The sequence below is a fragment of the Chlorocebus sabaeus genome, chromosome 8 (genome assembly GCF_047675955.1).
Source record: "Chlorocebus sabaeus isolate Y175 chromosome 8, mChlSab1.0.hap1, whole genome shotgun sequence".
Classification (NCBI taxonomy): domain Eukaryota; kingdom Metazoa; phylum Chordata; class Mammalia; order Primates; family Cercopithecidae; genus Chlorocebus; species Chlorocebus sabaeus.
Window position 1 is genome coordinate 144,678,971 of NC_132911.1, and position 22,005 is coordinate 144,700,975.

At 51.0% G+C, this 22,005-nt stretch overlaps 1 long non-coding RNA gene across 1 annotated transcript; it reads left to right on the top strand.

Moving 5' to 3' along the window:
• The first annotated feature begins 3,654 nt into the window (after positions 1 to 3,654).
• On the top strand, positions 3,655 to 12,965 carry LOC119624788 (uncharacterized). The gene is made up of 3 exons (XR_005240851.2): positions 3,655 to 3,755; positions 8,708 to 8,884; positions 12,684 to 12,965. It is a non-coding gene; the product is annotated as an uncharacterized lncRNA (long non-coding RNA).
• Positions 12,966 to 22,005: the final 9,040 nt, after the last annotated feature.

The following is a 22,005-nucleotide window of genomic DNA, read 5'->3' on the forward strand; positions in this document are numbered from 1 at the left end:
GGTTTCCCACACTGGCCTCTTGCTCCCCACAAGCCATGCTCCAAGAGCACAAACTCCTGTTCAGACCCTCGGCGGCTCCTCATCACCTCCGAAAAGGTGAAGAAGCCAGGCCCACCAGGCAGAGGCCACCCACGCAGGGCTGCCCTAGTTCCTGGGCTACCTGAAGCCTGGTCCTTGGCCCTCCCTGTCACTGTGAGAGCTGACCTCTCTACATCTGTCCAATGCATCCCTTTTGAGCTACAGTCAGCCAGAGTTTGTTTATGTTACTTGCACCCAAATCACATGACTGATCCCTCCTCTCAGGCCTTCCCCATGCTGACCCGACTGCTCAGCATGCCTGCTCTGAGCCTGTCCACCTGGTAAGTCACGGCGTCTCCCTGAGAGATTCCAGAGGTTGTTACTCTCTGTTCCTGCTCTTTCTGGTACTCCCCTCAGGACAGCGACAGTCACGCCATGTCGCGTCTGGGTCTCAGAGGCAGAACCTGGGAGCCTGGGTCTGCGGGGCTCAGTGGTAGGGACTCTGTCTCTCTCGTCTGCCGCACCCCCTTAGGAGCACATGTGTAGCCCCATGAGGACACCGGCTCCCCAGTCGCTACTAGGACACATTTAAGAGAAGAGGCGGGGGGTGTGCACCACCACCTTCACCACGTTGTGTCTCGATCCTGAACAGAGCATCAATGCCCAGAGCATTTTCTCTTCCAAAGGAAAGGGGCAGCATTCACTACCTGTTACCAAACTCTGCTTTCTCTTCTCAGAACAATTGTGAATCTGCACTTTACTCAGCTGGAACCAGGGTTAGGTCAGGTGGGAGAGAGCACATGCCTTAGAACTCCAGGCAGCTGGCAGGATGCCATGGCTCACGCCTGGAATCCCAGCACTTTGGGAGGCTGAGGCCGGTCAATCACCTGAGGTCAGGAGTTTGAGACCAGCCTAGCCAACATGGCGAAACCCCGTCTCGACTAAAAATACAAAAATTAGCCGGGTATGGTGGCGCATGCCTGTAATCCCAGTTACTCGGGAGGCTGAGGCAAGAGAATCGCTTGAACCCAGGATTGGGAGGGCCTGGGCAACAGAGTGAGACTCCATCTTGAGGAAAAAAAAAAAAAAGAAAGAACTCCAGACAGCCATCTTAACTCTGCTGTTTCCTCGTGTGTGATATTGGGCAAGTCACTTAACTTGTGTGTGTCTTGATGGCTTTATCTGAAGAATGAGAAGGGTGATGCTTCCTGGTAAACTGTTATGAGGAGCAACAAGACCCATGTGTGCGATGCACAGCAGGTGTTTGATTCATGGCTGTCATTAGTGTCCTCGGTAGATGGGAAGGCTCCCCCACTGTTCTCAAGCCCCCAAGTCTGAGAGAAGGGGAGGATTGCTCTGGCCTCTCCTGTGCCCTCTTTTTGTGGGAGGAGCTTGTCTGATCTGGGAATCCTGAGACTGGGTGTGCTCAGCCCCACCAGCTCTTTCCCTTACCAGCCTGCCTTGTCCTCTGGTTGCCAGCCTTGGTGGAGGGTGAGGGGGACACAGGGAGCTTCCAGAACAGTCCCCAGCAAGTCCCCAGGAGGCATGCTGAATTCTTATGGGGGTGTATGAGGGTGGCTGTGAGTCAAGCCTCCTCCTCAAATTCAGCCCTAATGGTGATAAAGCTGATCTTCAGATCTCCGATTTCCTTCTCATTTGGTCCAGAACTCAAAAGGTAAATAGGAAAGTGTCAATTATCTAGCAAACGCTTGTGTAACACTCATATGTGCCAGACCCCATTGCAATTGCTTTACCAGTCTTAATCCATTTAAACTTACCAACAACCCTATGAGGTAGTTACTACTGTTACTTCCATTTTACAGATGAGAACACTGAGGCCCAGATTAGGGTAATTGGCCCAGAAGCCCACAGCTGTGATAGATGCAGAGCCAGGTTTGGAACCCAGGTAACCCAGCTCCAAAGTCCCTGGCTTTCCCACTGCTGCAGCCCTCCCGTGGTCCCTGTCAGTGCATTCTGTAACACTTACTCTATCCACCAAGCATGCCAGCCTGCAAAATATATTAGTGTTGTATTCCTATTTTAAGACAAAACAATGGCTTGAGGAAATAGATAAGGAGTTGTGCTTCCTGGAGCTCTGGGGTTCGCCTGGCCCTCCCAACAGTGCAGATCAGGGTGACTACCAGCAGGACGGGTAAGGCTTGAGAGGCTGCAGGGAGTGTGGGGGCGGCTCCATACTGGTCAGCCCTCCTGGAGGCAGAAATTACTAACTGGACATCAAAATACATGAGCCACTGGGAAGAAATCTAATAAGCACACGGAAACATACCAAAAGAGGAAAGGGGGAAATGTAGCTACAAACCAAAGACAGGGAGGCAAAGGCTGAGCAGGGGGCCCGGGACTGCAGCCTGCCTTCCAGGAAAGTGCGTTGGAGAGCAGTCTTAGGCACATGGAGATGTGCTAGCTATTCAGAAGCCCGTGCTCATTTTGCTCTTGAATAATTAATGTAAATTCAGGGAACGGGTACATGTGGTGGGGGGAAAATGGCAGCAGCCCAGCCAGGAAGGAAGCTGGATCGGCCTTACAAATGCGGAGATGGGGGAAGGGCCGGGTAGGAGCACAGCTCTTCAGGTCTGACAGCTCAGGGTGTGGCCCAGCTCAGCCTCTCTCCAGCTGTGTCGCCTTGAAGCTCTGAACTGGTTTCTCCATCTGCGGAGGGTGCCTGTGGGCACGTGAACAGCTCTCTGTTGAGATTCCTGTCAGTGTGAAGGGTGCAGTTGGGGACCTGGTGTGTGGGATGGGATGGCATCAGGCTGATGGGGTAGGGAATAAGCAAAGTATTTCTGGCCGGGCGTGGTGGCTCACACCTGTCATCTCAGCGCTTTGGGAGGCCAAGGCGAGCAGATCACTGGAGGTCAGGAGTTCAAGACCAGCCTGGCCAACACGGTGAAACCCCATCTCTACTAAAAATACAAAAAGTATCTGGGCATGGTGGCGGGTATCTGTAATCCCAGCTACTTGGGAGGCTGACGCATGAGAATCGCTTGAACCCAGGAGGCAGAGGTTGCAGTGAGCCAAGATCACGCCACTGTACTCTAGCCTGGGCAACAGAGCGAGACTCCCTCTCAGGAAAAAAAAAAAGAAGAAGTATTTCTGACAAGGGCCTGGACTTCTTGGTTGTTCTCTTGGGGCCATTATGGCCCAAGCAAATGCTGGCTGCCCAGAATGTGCTAGACAAGCCCTCCTGGAGACTGTTGTGAGCACTGCTGGAGACTGGCCGGGGCCTGATCCACAGCTGCCATCCTGACGGATGGGCAGGGCCACATCTGCGGGAAGTGGGCAAGCAGGTCCAGGCTGCCATGTCTGGCAGATGGAGCAGAGTGTGCCTGTAGGACTGGCTTCGGAGCATGTGACCACTGCAGTCACAGAGGGCCTCATGTTCAGAAGGGGGACCTATGATTGGGGGTTAATGCTCTGCAGTCACCAACTTGAAATTCTTAATAATTGTATCCTTGAATCTGTGTTGTGTAAGCGAAGTCTGATAAGAAAATGGAGCACACACCGGGCTTGGAGCCTCAGCTCACACATGGCCCCGCCCCTGTCCCCTCCCTGTCTCCCTGTGTTAGTCCTGATTCTCTGGGCACACGAGGCTCATTCTTCCTATGCTCACTCCTAGTGGTGGCAACACTGCCTTCCACAGTGTCTGGAGCTGCCTCCCACACCGCAGTGGCTGTCCCCATCCTTGGCTGGCAGCAGCATGGCACCTACCTCTGAGCCAGGTACCAAACATGTCTGGGTACAGAGGGTGCATCTTTTGGGGGTTCCCCTCCACCATGGGTTGGGGTGATGGCCATGCAAGGGGAGATAGTTTCCATTTTTCCCCTTTCCCCCTCCTGCTGGAGTGTCACACTTCCTTTTTATTTTGAGACACTTTGTCTCCCAGGCTGGACTGCAGTGGCGTGATCTCAGCTCACTGAATCCACCTCCCGGATTCAAGCAATTCTCCTGCCTCAGCCACCTGAGTACCTGGGGGATTACAGGCACCCACCACCACACCCAGCTAATTTTTGTATTTTTAGTAGAGACAGGGTTTTGCCATATTGGCCAGGCTGGTCTTGAACTCTTGATCTCAAGTGATCTGCCTGCCTCAGCCTCCCAAAGTGCTGGGATTACAGGTGTGAGCCACTGTGCCCAGCCAAGGAGTGCCACGTTTTTGCTTTGCATTGAGTTCCACAAATTTTGTAGCTGGCGCCATGTGACTGAGACAATATTGGGAAGCCACAACCTTAAACTCTGCTCAGGACTGTCCCCAGCAGAAGGGGAGAGCACTCCTGTGGCCTCTGGCTTCTCCATGGCGCAACAGTTTGGCATAGAGATGGTGTAGCTCAAACCACCGACATTCTCAACCTGTGCTTGGAGCCACCATCCATTGACCTCTGCATGCAGGAGGACATTTCCTAGGGGATATGGCAACTGTGCCGAATCTTCCAGAAGGAGCAGGGCTGGGCTGGGGCTGGAAAAGTCTCCCTAGGCTGCAGGGAAAACATTTGCTAACATGGAACTGTTTTGATATTGGTAGAATCCTGGCGTTGGACAGGCCGAGTGCGGAGGCTTCGTGGCAGGGAAGGCCACTGAGGACTCTGGAGAGGACAGGTTTAGACTACCTTGTACACAAGCTGCAGAAGTTTAGATCTTCTCTTTTGGCTAGTTCTCAAACCTTATCAGGTGGCCTGAAATGGAGGCCAAAATCACTTGCTTGAAGCAAGATATTCCTTGAAATTTTATAACACTTCCTTACAATATATGTGAACTGTATGGTAAAAGAATTGTTTTATGTTATTATAAAAATATGGGCCAGGTGTGATGGCTCGTGCCAGTGCTTTGGGAGGCTGACATGGGCGGATTGCTTGAGCCCAGGAGTTTGAGGCTGCAGTGAGCTATAATTGTGCCATTGTATTCCAGCCTGGATGACAGAGTTCCTGCCCCTAAACACACACACACACACACACACACACACACACACTCCAAAAGGTATGGAGGGATGGACTGATGCTGATGGTCCAGGGAAGATGTTTTCCCTTCCTCTAGAAAATGTTTCCTCCCAACACTGTTCTAGTGGAAGAAGCTCAGAGCAAGGTAGAAAAGGGGTGCTGAATGAATGATTGATACAGTTAATAGCTAACAGAATAATGTGATCAGTAGATATTTTTCAAATGTGTACAAAGATGTATAAGATGCAGCCCTTTGGCTGGGCGCGGAGGCTCAAGCCTGTAATCCCAGCACTTTGGGAGACCGAGATGGGCGGATCACGAGGTAAGGAAATCAAGACCATCCTGGCTAACATGGTGAAACCCCGTCTCTAGTAAAAAAGAAAATCCAAAAAAACTAGCCACGCGAGGTGGTGGGTGCCTGTAGTCCCAGTTACTCGGGAGGCTGAGGCAGGAGAATGGTGTAAACCCAGGAGGCGGAACTTACAGTGAGCCGAGATCCGGCCACTGCACACCAGCCTGGGTGACAGAGTGAGACTCTGTCTCAAAAAAAAAAAAAAAAAAAAAAAAAAAGATGCAGCCCTTTCCTTGAAGAAGCTGATATTCTAGTATAGGAACAATTCTACATAAGCTAATTGTATGTTTCCCATTGCTGCTGTAATGAATTACCACAAACTCAGAGGCTTAAAACAACTCACATTCCTTGTCTTACAGTTCTGGAGGCCAGAAGTCCAATGTGGGTCTCATGGGCTAAAATCAAGGTGTTGTCAGGGCTGTGTTCCTTCCAGAGGTTCCAGGGGAGAATCTGTTGCCTTGCTTTCCCCAGCTCCTAGAGGTTGCCCGCATTCCTTGGCTCCTTCTTCCACCTTCAAAATGAATCACTCCAACCTCTGCATGTCATTGCACCTCCTTTTCTCACTCTGACCTTCTTGCCTCCCTCTTGGAAGAACCCTTTTGAGGCTGGGAGCAGTGGCTCACACCTATAATTTCAGTACTTCGGGAGGCCAAAGTGGATGAATCACCTGAGGTCAGGAGTTCCAGACCAGCCTGGCCAACATGGTGAACCTTGTCTCTACTAAAAATACAAAAAAATTAGCCTGGTGTGGTAATGGGCACCTGTAGTCCTGGCTACTCGGGAGGCCGAGGCATGATAATTGAACCCAGGTGGCGGAGGTTCCAGTGAGCCAAGATTGCACCACAGCACTCCAGCCTGGGCGACAGAGTGAGACTCTGTCTCAATAAAAAACAAAATCCAGGCTGGGCACGGTGGCTCACGCCTGTAATCCCAGCACTTTGGGAGGCCAAGGTGGGCGGATCATAAGGTCAGGAGATCAAGACCATCCTGGCTAACACGGTGAAACCCCGTCTCTACTAAAAATACAAAAAAAAATTAGCTGGGTGTGGTGGTGGGTGCCTGTAGTCCCAGCTACTCCAGAGGCTGAGGCAGGAGAATGGGGTGAACCTGGGAAGCGGAACTTGCAGTGAGCCGAGATCGTGCCACTGCACTCCAGCCTGGGCGACAGAGCAAGACTCCATCTCAAAAAAAAAAAAGAAATCAAAAAACCCTTTTGGTTATATTGGGCCCACTAGATATTCCAGGGTGATATTCCCATCTCAAGATCCATAATTTAATCACATCTGCAAAGTTCCTTTTGCCACGTAAGGACGCATATTCACAGGGCAGAAGGATTTAGTGTGTGGACATCTTTAGGGGACCATTACACACAAATGATTACAAGTCAAAGTGTCATGAGATACTCCCAAGGAAGCAGGACAAAGGGATTTAGTGGCCCTAAGAAGGGAAAGGTGCCATTTGACTGTGGTGGTCTGGGAGGAGCCCACTGAGGAGGTGGCATCAGAGCTGGGATAGCAGAGCAGGAGTGCACTCCAGGCAGAAGGCGGCAAATGAGCAAAGGTGCTGAGAGGCTGGGCAGGCAAGGGGTGCTTGTGGGAGATCGAGGTGTTGATTGGAAGCATCAGGCAGGTTAGAGGGGATGTACCAGACACATCCATGGTGCTGCCCGCATATGCCTTCCCTTCCAAGGGAAACTATCTTAGGTGCTCCTCAAGCAGATGGCCCCAGACCCCACCAAAGTGGAGTGAGCAGCTCTGAGACGAGCTCTGAGGGTGGTCATGCTGTCGACCTCCTGCACCTGAGAAGCTGCCCAGGCCAGGACAATTGGCCAGTTGATCTGTCTCATTCACTGGGATGGGGAGATGCAGAAAGAATCCAGAGTTGGTGGTGGGAGCTGGAGCTAAAAGGAAACACAGAAAGCAAGCCCTGAGGCAGCAGGAGCCAGGACGGCCATGGGGGAGATAAGGTTATGAGTAAGCGAGAGGAAACCCTGAGTAAGCAGGAGGTGTTGGAAACCCAATTCTGAGTAAGCCTAAGCTCCGAGCTGGCTGATGGGAGCAGGAGCTCTTGGGGGAGATGGAGAGACACTGAGTCACCAAAGACACTGAATCAAAGAAGGCCTGCTGACCACAGTGGGCAAGACAGCCCAGGATGAGCCAGGCCCAGGGGCTCTACCATGCTTCCTGTCCTTTCCAGGAGTCTCCTAGCTGCCCTGTGTCCCAGTCCTGGCCCTGATCCTGGCAACACAGGGGACCCAATAAGCACCTCTATCCTACAAATAATTCTAATTTCATTTGAATTTAATGTTATTATTGTTATTATTTTTAGAGACGAGGTCTCACTATATTGCCCAGGCTGGTCTTGAACTCCTGGACTCAAGCTATCCTCCTGCCTCAGCCTCCTGAAGTGCTGGGATTGCAGGTGTGAGCCACTGTGCCTGGCCTTGAAAAATTCTTTGTGTTTGTTTATTTATTTATTTTAGACACTCTGTCACCAAGGCTGGAGTGCAGTGGCACCATCTCGGCCCACTACAACCTCCGCCTCCTGAGTTCAAGCAATTCTCCTGCCTTGGCCTCCCGAGTAGCTAGGACTACAAGCATGTGCCACCACGCCCGGCTAATTTTTTGTATTTTTAGTAGAGATGGGGTTTCACCATGTTAGCCAGTCTGGTCTCAATCTCCTGATTTTGTGATCTGCCTGCCTCAGCTTCCAAAGTGCTGGGATTACAGGCGTGAGCCACCGCGCCCAGCCTGTGTTTTATGTTTTTGTTACCCAAATTCACAGTGCAAAGCGCATGGGTTCTGCAATCATTCAAATACACTTTCAAGTTCTGGCTCATTCCCTTGTTGGTCATGGGACCCAGGCAAGTAACTTAATCTCACTGAGCTTCATTTTTTAAATTTTTAGACGGAATCTAGCTCTGTTGCTCAAGCTGGAGTGCAGTGGCCCAATCTCAGTTCACTACAACCTCCGCCTCCCAGATTCAAGAGATTCTCCTGCCTCAGCCTCCGGAGCATCTGGGACTACAGGCGCCCACCACCATGGCCAGCTAGTTTTTGTATTTTTAGTAGAGACGGGGTTTCACCATATTGGCCAGGCTGGTCTTGAACTCCTGACCTTGTGATCCGCCCGCCTTGGCCTCCCGAAGTGCTGGGATTATAGGCGTGAGCCACCCCGCCCAGCCACTGAGCTTCATTTGTAAGAGGAAGATTATATCCATCGAGTAGTTCGGCTGAAACTGCTGGTTTCTCTCCCAGGGTCCATTCTCCCCTTCTTCATTACCAACAGATCGTAATTTTGTGTGGGATGGCAATGTGCCCACCTGACGTGCTCCTCCAAAATCTCTTTGCGGCTAGTGGTGCCTGTGGACATTGTTCTTATTTATCAGATGAAGCTGGGGTTGGAGTTGTCATCTTGTGACCTTGAAGCAACCAGCATGATAACAAAAGCCAGCACACCACAGACAGCAGAGTGGAAAGGCAGTAAGAATCTGGGTCCGGTCTCTCACAAGGTTGTTGAGTCACTACACCAGTCCTGGAACACTGATCTCTGGAGAACTTGTTAGGTGAGAAATGATCTCCTCTTGGTTAAGCCAGAGGGTTGGGTTTTCTGTTATCTGCAGCCAAATGCATGTTACTATAAGGTTCTTAAGAGGATTACATGAAATAAAAATGATGCCTAATAGAAACTCATTACATGATTGCTATTAATATTTGATGATGAGGTCATTCAAGCATTCATTGCTTTCCCTTCATTTAAACACTTCCCAGCACTTTGCACGGAACCCTGCATGCAGAAGAGCCATAGCTATGATCTCTGAGAAACAAGTAAATGAATTCTGAGACCAGGAAGAGACTTTTACACATTCGATCTGAATCAGGATATAAATGCTTGTCTTTTAGGGCTGAAAAGTAAAAACGTGGAGTTAATGTTTTCCTCGTAAATTAAATGGCAGCTCCAATGACCTGTGTAGTCATCCGCGTCATGTGGAGGCAACAAGAACAAGGAGGCATGAGTGGTTGATGGAAAGTGCTTCCTTCCTTCATGTCAGATGTCACAGTTACACTTCACTGGTGGTCTTGTTGGGTTTGATTTACACACAGATAAATACGCAAGCTCAGCAGTAAAGGGCCTTCAGCCAAGATTTTCTGTTCCGTATTTAAAAAGAAAGCTCCAGGCTGGCACGGTGGCTCATGCCTCTAATCCCAGCACTTTGGGAGGCCGAGGTGGGTGGATCACCTGAGGTCAGGAGTTCGAGGCCAGCCTGGCCAACATGGTGAAACCCTCTCTCTACTAAAAAAAAATCAGCTGGGCATGGTGGTGTGCACCTGTAATCCCACCTACTTGGGAGGCTAAGGCAGGAGAATTGTTTGAACCCGGGAGGTTCAAAAGAAAGTTCCAGGGTCAGGCTCCTCAGATTCCCCTCAAAGCCAGGGCAAGCTGCTCATGTCATGAGACAGCCAAGCACCTGTGAGTCTGGCGTGGTGGGGCTGAGGATTGCCCAGGAGCTGCTCTGTCCCTTCTGCAGGTCACCCCTGCTGCCCCAGACATCCCCCAGTGTCTCTGTGGTGACGCCACCACCAAGGCTTGCTGCCCTGAGCTGCCGCCCCTCTCCCTGCCTCACAGCCCATGGCCCAGGGATACAAGGTCCAGCTAGGGCAGCGCATCCAGGAGCCAAGTGACCTCGCTGTCTGCAGGCTGCAGTTTCTAGAACCGAGCACAACGTTGAGGAAACCAGATTGCAAAGCCCAGCAGGCTGTTCAAGTAAGTCAGCCATCTGCGGCCTCGATCTGAGCACCCGTGGAGCGGAGGCCGTCCCCCAGCAACCTGAACGTGGCGGCAGTGGACTTCCTCTGCCTCATGGGCACTTTGTCTTGGAAGCTGAAGGGCGCAGCTCAGGCCAGACACTGTCCTGCCCCTGCAGTCTCACGTGTCTTCTTTGTTTCTGGGTATGTGCCCTGCCTCCAGCACTGAATCCATGATTCCTTGAAGGTGGGAATCTTGTCTTGTTCATTCTTGTCTCCTGGTGGCATTATTTGTTGGGATGGGGAGTGAGAAGAAAACTTGTGAATTGCATGAATTTGTAAATCAGATGGATGTGGAGTGTGATCTTGACTCTCAGTGATGCCAGGGTTGAATGAGATGACACAGGCGAAGGAATGAGCATAGCAGCTGGTACACAGAGGGCATGGAAGAAATGGGTGCACCTATAACCATGAGAATTTATTTCTTCCTGGTGCCTGGCTTTAACTGAGACACTCCTATCCAGTACAGACAACTCCATCCTGGACCCTCTCTTCCTTCCTTGCCTCACCCTTCCTGCCACCTCATCTCCCCTTTTCTGGAATTTTCCACTCCGCACCCAATCCTTGGATCTGAGCAGACACCTCCACCCTCTCCTCCCCGGCATGGTTTTTGTACTTTTTATTTTCCGTTATCAATTTCTGGGAAGCTGGTCCTCTGCTTGGAACCCCATCCCACTTTCAAAGCTTTTCTTTAGCCAGCAGGTGAGTGGCGCTGCTTGGGGCGATGGAGTTTTGCTCCCTGCATGAGGCATCCGGGTTGCATGTTAAAGTGCAGCTTCCTGGATCCCAGCCCTAGTTTGAGCACCCCCAGTGTAAACAGACCAGCTTCTATAGATTTGGGGTTCTGTCTACAGGATGCCCCAGCTCTCCAGAGTCCAGGCAGCCGAGCGTTGACATGAGACATGGCCAGAACCTGAGCTCCAAAGTCTGGGCAGTGGAGAAGCGTGAGAGGGGAACAGGAGCAGGCACAATCAGGCATCAAGTTACACATTTGCTGGGCATATAATGAGGAGGCAATGGGGATGGTGACCTTGGACCTGAGATCTGAATGACAAGGATCAGATCTCAGGAATAACAGACTGTCTGATGGTCTGTTACTGGGATCTACTGTCAAGAACAAGATCAGGATTTGTCATAATCCATTTTATGTGGCTATAACAGAATACCACAGACTGCATAATTTATAAAGGAAAGAAATTTATTTCTCAGTTTTGGAGGCTGGGAAATCCAGTATCAAAGTGCTGGCATCTGTCAAGGGCATTTTTGTATCATCCCATGGTGGAAGGCGAGAGGGTGAGAAAGAACAGGAGATGGAACTCACAGCTTCAAGTCCTTTCAGATTTGGCACTGATCCGTTAATGAGAATGGAGCCCTGGTAACCGAAACACCTCCCATTAGGCCCCACCTCCCAAAACTGTTGCCTCGAGGATTAAGCTTCCAACACAGGCTTTTGGGGGGACACATTCAGACCATAGCAGGATTCTAGACGAGTCTCTTTTCAACTGACACAGCGTGATGATTTTAACCAACTAACCATCAAAGAGCTGATCCCTAGAAATGGAGTCTCCTTGGAAAGGAGTCTGTGGCTGAGGACTTCTGTGGTATTGTCTGCCCCTCCTCAGGGTACTGGGAAGTGCCTTTCCAGGCCTTGTACCTCGTTTATTCCAGTATTAAGGGCACTGGCTTTGAGGAAAGGAGACCATGGGTTCCAATGCTGCTGGTCACTTATTCCTTCAGAATCCATTAACAAATGCTGGCTTCTCTGTGTACCATACACTTATTTAGGTTCTTGGGAAACAGGCAAACCTCTGCCCTCACTGGGCTTTTGTTCTATTAGGAGAGACAGGCAACAAACAAGTAACAGATCATAGCTCTGAGTGACATGAAGAAAATGTAGTGGGTCCGAGGGATCTGTACTTGTGCATTTCATATGGGGTGACCTCTCTGAGGAGGTGACATTGGACCTGAGATCTGAATGACAAGGAGAAGCCTTCCTGTGGAAACCCGAACAAATAGCCTTCCAGAAAGAAACTGCTCGTGCAAAGGCCCTGAGGAGGAAATGAACCTGCCAAATATGAGGGACAGCAGAAGGAAGCTCCACTGGGGTGGAGGGCCGTGAGGGAAGCCAGATGAAAGAATCAAGGAGAGCTCAGAAGTGGAGTTCAGACCGTGAGGTGCTCTGTAGGCCAAGAAGGGAGCTCAGATTCCATTTTGAGGGTGACTGGAGGCCACCGAAGGGTTTTGAACAGTGGAATGATGTAATTTATGTTTTAAAAATGTGACCTAGGCTGTCGAATGGGGAGCTGGCTGATGCAGGGGAGGGGGCAGGCATAAAGCCAGTAGAAGGCCCTCCATCTGACATCCTCTGCCTCACTGGCCTGTGCTGCTGAGACCCCAGCAGGCCTTGCAGTCACCTCTGTCCATATTTGCACCGTGCCTTAATCCATCCCTCCTGGTTAGAGATGACAGAGGCACCCCTTCCTCTTCCCCAGCTGCTATTAACACAGGGTGCGAGAGCCCAGAACGACTCCTTCCCACGCTCCTTTATTCTCTCTGCAGACGGTCTTCCCACCACCTTGTTCCGAGGCTCTGGGTGAGTGTTCCAGAAGCTGGCGAGATGCAGGATCATCTCCCTCATACACACAAATGCCATGGCAACAGCAACTCCGTGACAACAGCAAAGGAAGCCAGACTGGAATTTGCCAACCCAGAGAGTCGACCATCTGTGAGGCCAAACCCTCCAAATGTTGCCCGTTCTAAGTGCTCATCTCAACCAGGCTTTTGTACATAGCAGAGGCAACATTTAAGTGACATAAGAATAAACAGTGGGCACATGTGAAATCCCTTTAAAGTGTGCATTTTTCTGCCCCAATGTGACTGAGGTGATGAGACAATGAAGAAAAAAGGGGGACTAGGTTTGGGTGAGTGGGCATGGTAGATTTCAGTAATAGGAAATTTAGAACGTCCATAGGGGAGTTCTCCATAGAAAAAACGGCCCAGTTAGTTTATATCTATGCTTCCATTTTCAAGTCCAACAATCTTTTAGAAGTTTACTTTCCTCAAGGCAAAACGTTGTGTATATATATATTTTTTGCTTTTTTTGGAGACAGGGTCTTCCCCTGTCACCCAGGCTGAAGTGCAGTGGTGCAAACATGGCTCACTGCAGCCTCGACTTCCTGGGCACAAGCCATCCTCCTGCCTCAGCCTCCTTAGTAGCTGGGACTATAGGCATGCACTATCATGCCCAGCTAATTTTTAATTTTTGGTAGAGACAGGGTTTTGGCATGTTGCCCAATCTCAAACTCCTGAGCTCACGCCATCCTCCTGCTTTTGTATCCCAAACTTGTGGGATTATAGGCATGATCTACTACATCCGGCCAAAGATCTGTGAATAGTTCCATCAAAGGCCCCAGTAAATTTAACCCTCTGGGTCTTGAGTTTCCACAGGTCTCCTTTGGTTCTAATAATAACAGTGATAACATCTGGCAGGAACTGTGCCAAGTCCTTCTTAGGTATTTTCTCATTTACTCTTTGTAACGAACTTAGGAGGAGGGACCGTGATGACTGTTGGCTCCCTCCATATCTGCGGGGATCTGTGGGTTGGGTTCTACCAACTGTGGATTGAAAACATTTGGGGGAAAAAATCCACAATGAAAAATAACAATACAACAATAAAAATAATACACAATTTCAAAATACAGTGTAACAACTGTTTACATAGCATTTTCATTATATTAGGTATTTATAAGTACTCTAGAGATGATTTAAAGTATATGGGAGAATGTGTGTAGGTTGTATGCAAATAATACTCCAATTTATGTAAGCAACTAGAACATCCTTGGATTTTAGTACCTGTGGGGGTCCTGGAATCAATCCTCCCACAGATATCGAAGGATAACTGTACCTTTTCTTTTTTTCTTTTTGAGACAGAGTCTCGCTCTGCTGCCCAGGCTGGAGTGCAGTGGCGTGGGCTCGGCTCACTGCAAGCTCTGCCTCCTGGGTTCACACCATTCTCCTGTCTCAGCTTCCTGAGTAGCTGGGACTACAGGTGCCCGCCACGATGCCGGGCTAATTTTTTGTATTTTTAGTAGAGACGGGATTTCACTGTGTTAGCTAGGATGGTCTTGATCTCCTGACCTCGTAATCCTCCCGCCTTGGCCTCCCAAAGTGCTGGGATTACAGGCGTGAGCCACCGCGCCCGGCCTATACCTTGTTTTTAAAGAAAGTTGAGAAAACATGCACGGCTTGGAGCTTGCTGGAGGCCGGGCAGAGGCAGCTGGGAAGGATTATTTTATTTTACTTGCTGCCTAAATGCTTGGAAGCCTTGGGTGACCCTGGGAACAAGTGAAAGTAAGGCTCAGGTGCAGGCGGAGGCTGGGGGGGTTGTGGGAAGGCCACTCTCAAGGGCAGGTCGAGGGACTTCGCGGAGAGCCCTGTTTGAAGAGGCCAGGGTTGAGGACAGGAAGAGCCGTTTTGGAAAGCGAGGCTGGTGGATTTGGCTGAGGGTGTGTGGAACTTGACGGGACAGAGGACTGATCTGGTGGATACACACAGGAGCCAGGCGCTCAGGAGAGGTCAGGCTGGATGGGCATACTCAGGAGCCATCAGTCAGAGATGACAACGGCATTTTTGGCTCGAGTCTACAGGTACTTCTCTGGGGCCTGCCCTGCTCCCTCAGGCCACTTTGGCCCCTGCCCTGTGTCCCTAAGATATGCTCATCTCTGTGCCTGGCAGGCCTGGGCTCCTTCTTGCCTCCCTGCTTGACCAGGAGCTCCTATAGGCCACAGACCATGCCCAGCTCATCTTAGAGACCTCAGCTCCTGACCAGGGCCATCCATGCCAGCATGTGTGGGTCCCAACTTCCTCCTAAACCTAGGAACTCCTCAGCTTTCTGCTCACTCCACGGCATCACATCAGTAGCAAGTCGTTGCAATTCTTCCTCCCTGTCGTGAATTGAATTATGTCATCCCAAAAGATCTGTTGAACTCCAGCTCCCAGTAACTGTGAATAGAACCTTATTTGGAAATAGGGTCTTTGTAGATGCAATCACCTTAGGCTCAATTAGGGGGGCATAAACTTATCTGACTGTCTTTATAAGAAGAGGTACAAGAGACCCACAGGAACACCACATCGGAGGCAGAGATTGGAGGGGGGCAGCTGAAAGCCAAGGAACACTGAAGATTGACACCAGAAGCCGGAAGAGGCAGGAAGGTTCTGCCCTTAGAGCCTGGCCCTGCAAGACCTTGATTTCAGACTTCAGTCTCCAGAACCGTAAAACAATACATTTCTGCTGTTTTCAGCCCCCACTGTGTAAGGTGCTTTGTTACGGCAGCCACAGGAAACCCGCACACTCCGTGAGGCCCTCTTACCCGTCTCTCCTCCTGCCCTCTCTCCCCACTGCCTGGCCCTGGCCTTCCCTGCTCTTCCCTTTCCATCCAGCAGTCCTGGTGCCACAGGAGGGCTGAGTCACAGTGAGTGCCCAAGTACCCTGTGCTGTCCCATACCTTTGCCCCTGCTCTTCCCCTGCCTGAGCTGCCCTCCGTCTTGTCTGATGGTGACTCCTACGCATACTTCAAAATTCAGGTCACCTCCGTGGTAGGGCGGTCCTGACTTCCAGGTTGAGGCAACCATTCCCACCACAGTTCTTCCCTTCAGCTCTCCTCTTGCCTCCGGCTCCTCCTGGCAGAGCCAGTTTAATTGCTTCTTATTTATGCCCCCTTTCCCCTGCCTCTAAGCATGAGTCTCTTGAGAGTAGAGAGTATATCCTGTGGCAGAGACTCAGTCATGGAGGTTGGCTGCTGTGTAGAGGGCTACATGAATGGCTGCATAAAAAAACTGGTTGGCTGGATGGTCAGATAACAGAAAACCTGAGAAAACATCAACACAATTGGCTCTGCATGTGCAACGTGCTCTTGTGGCCCTGGTGTTAGCAGGGAGGGATCCAGGGTTCGTGGCACCTGATGCTGATACAATTGAGGGGCATCCCCTTCAAGAAAAAACTACAAAAGCAGGTACAGGGCTTTAGAGGGGGCACAGAAGTGTAAGTTTTATCAGCATCCCGGCAAATTCACCTTTGCTGTTCGCTTTGCTGGGCACACCCCCATGTCCCAGCCTTGAGCTCCTGCTGCGCTCACCCACTTCCTCCTTGCCTGACCGCGGACCGCAGGCGGCACTTTCGCTGAGATTGCTTCCCCTTGAGGTCTGCAGGTCTCAGGCCGGGAGAGCCTCGGCTGTCTCAGGAGCACAGGCTGAAACTTCATCAGCCTCCAGCCCAGCCGTGGTGAGCGCTGCCTTTAGAGCATGTTTGCCTTCCCTCCTCCCACGTGCTGCCCCCATGGCCAGCCAAGCTCCATTGCATGGGGGTGCCAAGGAGACCTCGTTTCTGTCACCAGCTTGCAGGCTTGCAGGACCCTGGAAGGGCTGTTGTGGTATATTTGTTTTCAAAGCTCGTGTAACAAATGACCACCAACAGGGTGTCTTCAAACAACAGAAATTTATTCTTCCAGTTCTGGAGGCCAAATGTCCAGGTGCTGGCAGGGCTGCTGCCTCCAAAGGCTCTGGGGCAGGATCCTCCCCGCTTCTTCCTGCTTCTGGCAGCTCCTGGCATTCCTTGGCTTGTCCTGCCTCCACCGTCACATGGCTTTCCCTCTCTGTCTTCCCACTTCTTATATGGATGCCAATCATTGGATTTAAGGCTTACCCTAAAGCCAGGATGATGTCAGCTCAAGATCCTTCACTTGCATCTGCAAAGACCTTTTTCCAAATAAGGTCACATTTACAGGAACCAAGCGGTTAGGACTTGAACAGATCTCCTGGGGGACACAACTCAGACTGTTACACATGGGGACAATGATCGGACCGCACCTCACCTGGGAGGACAGCTGGCTGCTCTGCAACTGCAGGGATGGGAGGGCCAGCCCTGCCCCAGGGAGGGCCCTATAGGGAGCCCACCCACCACTGCACAGCTCCCGTGCTCAGTGCTCAGGGCCGTCTGTCCCTTTTTTTTTTTTTTTTGAGAGTCTTGCTCTGTTGCTCACCTTGCAGGTTTAAAAGATTCTCATGCCTCAGCTTCCTGATTGGCTGGGACTACAGGCATGTACCATCATGCCTGGCTAACTTGTATTTTTTTGTAGAGATAGGGTTTTGCCGTGATGACCAGGCTAGTCTCGAACTCCTGACCTCCAGTGATCCACTCGCCTCGGCCTCCTAAAGTGCTGGGATTCCAGGAGTAAGCCACCGACCAAACCCAGTCAGTTAGTTCTCTTCTGCCTGCAGCAAGACCAAGAGCTCCTGGAGACAGGCGCGTCTTCCACCCCAGCTTCACCCCCACTCCTGGGGACAGGCGCGTCTTCCACCCCAGCTGCACCCCCACTTGTGGAGCCTCCACCGCTTGCCTCTCTGCTTCCAGCCCTCATGTTCCCCTCCCTCCCTCTGACTGGTCCTGACTAAGTAGTTCTCAGTCTTCCCCGCTTCTCCCTCTTTCCCCTGCGCTCCTCTTCATGGTCTCCCCCTTGGCCTGGCTCCAAGCTCCAAGCAGAGTGACAGGAAAGGGGCTGGGAAGGCGCCCTTTCCTGAGGCCCCTCACAATGGAGATGAGCTCTGGGCCAGGACTTCACCAGAGTCTCCTCCTCTGTCTGTGCACTTGGCAGTTCATCTTTCTGGAAAAGATCCCTACACACACACACACACATACACAGAAACCCGCTCACCTGCTGGTTCTGCCTTCTTGCCCTATTCCTGGCTGGGTTACCACCTGCCCTAGCCTGTCACTCCAGATCTCAGCCCCTATTTGGGTCCTTCAGAACACTTGTTACTGCCATGGGGACCCCTCTGCCCCCTCCTCGGGTTTCCATGGAGGCAGGCTGATTCCACTGGGTGGGGGCAGAACAGCACTGGCCCCTCCCCATCACTCCCTGGGGAGAAGCTCCTGCGGAGTCCAGGAGGCCCAGCCTGCCTGTGGCCCTTGGGATGGCTCCCCATGGCCAGCTCTCCCCTAATGGGCACCACCCATGTTTGGCCCTGCTCGGCCTCTTCCCGGGATGCTTGTGTTTAATTCAGGAGGAAGGAGCAAGAGCCCATCTGGTTCTGAGTCAGAACAACTCCAGCAGCTTCTCATTTCCAGCACGGAGCTGACATTTCAGCCTTTACCAACTGCTGATTCTGTTTCCTAATTAATTCCAATTGTAGAGGTGAGGGGGTGAGACGAATCAACACCCTCAACCACCCCACACTTGGGATTCATGGTGTTTTATTTTTATTTGCCTCTGTTTATTTTGTTGGTTTTCCCCAGGAGGACAGTGAGGTACCTGAGGGCAAGCCTGGGTCTGGTCTTGCGATTCTATCCTCAGTGCCTAGATGCCCAAAGAACATTGAATTCATCATTGTCCCCCTTTTACAGAGAGGGCTGTAGGTCACACAGAGGGTACACGGGGAGCCGGGGTTTAAAGGAGTGTTTTCATGACCCTAATGCCCTGGCCGCTGACCTCCAGGCTCAGAGCCCGACTCATGTAGAATATGCCAGGCCCTTAGTGGCCTGTGGGCTGGCTTTGTGCCCCTGACCAGGGACATGAGTATCCAGAGCTCACTTCCCCGCTGTTGTCCTCCTCTCCAGCGCTTTCTTGGCTTGCTCCTGCAGGAAGCCCTCCCTCAGGTATCATTTCCCACAGAGGAAATCTCCTTTGTCCCTGGAAGTGCAAATCTGGCGGTGAGAGTGACAGGCCTCTTGGGGGCTATTGTTTGGCACTTCCTTCTTGGCAGTGGGCCTCAGGCTCCTGAGCCCCTGTGCTGCCTGGCTGTCCAGGGTCCGAGTGCTCCCAGAGGCCCCCCAGACTGGAAGAGTCAGTCAGTCAGTTAGATAACTATGATTTGGTTCCTGCCTTCAAGGAGATAAAAGCGTGATGAAAGACCTCAAGCCAAAATCATCCAGAACCAACCAGAATCCCCAGCCAAGCCCTTCCCAAATTCCTCACCCACAGGGATTGTGAAAAATAATAAAACAATTATAGTTGTTGTTTTAACTGTGGTAAAATAGGCGTAACATAAAACTTACCATCTTCATCATTTTTAGGTGTACATTTCAGTAGCATTAAGTACATTCCTATTGTTATGTACACATCGCCACCATCCATTTCCAGAATGATTTCATCTTCCCAAACCGAAACTCTGTCCCCCCATTAAACACTGACTTCTCTTCCTTCCTCTCCACAGTCCCTGGCACCCACCGTTCTGCTTTCTGTCTCTATGAATGTGACTCCTCCAGGCACCTCATGTAAGTGGACTCATACAGCATCTGTCTTTCCTAGCTGGCTTAATTCAAAAGCATAATGTCCTCAAGGTTCATTCATGTGGTAGCGTGGACAGAATTTTCACACTTTTTAAGGCTGAATCATGTTTTATTTTATATATTCTACATTTCATTGGCCGGACACAGTGGCTCACGCCTGTAATCCCAGCACTTTGGGAGGCCGAGGCGGGCGGATCAAGCGGTCAGGAGTTCGAGACCAGACTGACCAACATAGTGAAACCCTGTCTCTACTAAAAATACAAAGATTAGCTGGGTGTGGTGGCGGGCGCCTATAATCCCAGCTACTCGGGAGGCTGAGGCGGGAGAATGGTGTGAACCAGGGAGGCGGAGGTTGCAGTGAGCCGAGACCGCACCACTGTACTCTAGCCTGGGCGACAGAGCGAGACTCTGTCTCAACAACAACAACAACAACAAAATACATTTTGTTGATCTGTTCGTCTGTAGATGGAAACCTGGGTTGCTCCTGACTTTGCGTTATTGTGAATTATGCTGCCATGAACATGGGTGTGCAAATATCTGTGAGAGTCCCTTTTTCAGTTTTGTGGGATATGAACCAAGAAGTGGGGTTGCTGGATCATATGGTAGTTCTATTTTGAGTTTTTGAGGAACCACCATACTGTTTTCCATAGCAGCTGCACCACCTGCCATTCCCTGCAACAGTGCACAAAGATTCTAATTTCTTTCTCTTTTTTGAGACAGGGTCTTGCTCTGTCAGCCAGGCTGAAGTACAGTGGTGCAATCACAGCTAACTGCAGCCTCGACCTCCTGGGCTCAAGTAGTCCTCTCAACTCAGCCTCCTGAGTAGCTGAGACCATAGGCGTGCATCGCTACAGCCAGCTATCTTTTTTGTATTTTTAGTAGAGATGGGATCTCACCATGTTGCCTAGGTTGGTCTTGAACTCCTGAGCTCAAGGGATCTGCCTACCTCAGCTTCCCAAGGTTCTAGAATTACAGGCATGAGCCACTTGGCCTGGCAGAGATTCCAATTTCCCTACATCCTTGCCAGCACTCGCTTTTCTCCTCTGATAGTAGCCTTCCTAACGGGTGTGAGGTGGCATCTTACTGTGGATTTGGTTTGCATTTCCCTGATGACTAATGACGCTGAGCATCTTTTCATGTGCTTGTAGGCCACTCACACATCTTCTTTGGAGAAATGTCCTAACCAATATGAGGTCTCATGCCAGCACTTAGGACTTGCCCTAGATTCTCCTGGCTTTGCCCTTGGGACATGATCTGTGCTCAGCTTGGTCGGGGCCCCACAGCCCGTCCTTCTCTCCTCCAATGCACCCCAACCCACCGGGTCTCCTGGCCAGGAAAAAACACAGTCCTGCCTACTCCTGCCATCCAGCTGGCTCCACCCAGATCCCTCATATCCTCTCTGAGCCTGGAGTTTTGCCCCAAGGTTGCCCCCTTGCCATCCCCTAAAGAGTACTTGTTTCTTGTCTCGTCTCTGATGGGTGGAACCCCACACTGGGATGGCAGTGAATTAGGAGACAGTCCCCAGCTGGACTCTGGCAGACTCAGGCTTGCTTCTTGGTCTTGCTACTTCCCAGCCATGTGGCTTATCCAGGTCACTTCTTCCCTCTTAGTCCCATTTTCTCTTTTTTATTGGGAGTAATAGAAACACCCAGGTGTCCTCTGTGCATTTGCTGTTGGAAAATTCAGACCCAAATTGGAACTTGACCCTAGAACATAGCACCTGTTGTTTGTTCTGCAACAGTCAAGGAGGGCGGAGGCCCCAAGATGGAGATGTTGGATTTCCTGCTAATGAGCAGGTCGGGGCATGGGAGGAACAGAGTGGATGTGGAGAGAGGCGGGGCCTGACTCCTACTCACCCTGGCAAGGTGCGTGGTGCTGAGTTACATGCCCTGAAGAGCAACTGTGGTCTGTGTGGGGCCTCATGCTAACCCTCATTGTTAAAGGGCACGAGCCCAACCCTGTGGTATGGCTATAGCCCTGGGGATGACGTTCTTTGCCCACCTCCAACCCCATTCATAAGAAGCTGCTGCCAGGCCGGATGTGCAGAATCACACCTCTGGGCAAGGGTGGCACCCGACCATGTGGGGGGTGTGTGGCAGAGCATTGGCAGGTGAAACCCAGGCCCACAAAAAGGCTGCTCTGAGCTTCTCCTCTCTCTAAACAGGAGGCAAGAAGGAGGGCAAGTGAGAGAGAGAGAGAAGGCAGAGAGGAAGGGAAGAGAGAGAGAAACAGAGAAAGAGAGAGAGAGAGATAGGATGGCCTTCTTGCTGATCTGGGAGGCTCCAGTAAGAGAGTAATTTTAATATTTAAAATCGACATTATTTGTATCTTAAGCCGGTAAAGTTGGTCACACCTATTTAAAATAAGCAAATGCCTCAAAGGGTAGCCTCCTGAGTAGCTGGGATTACAGTGCAGCAATTGAATGAAATTCTTTTTTGTTTTCGTTTTTTGTTTTTTCAGATGGAGTCTTGCTCTGTTGCCCAGGCTGGAGTGCAGTGGCACAATCTTGGCTCACTGCAAACTCCGCTTCTCGGGTTCACGCCATTCTCCTGCCTCAGCCTCCCAAGTAGCTGGGACTACAGTCGCCCACCACCACAC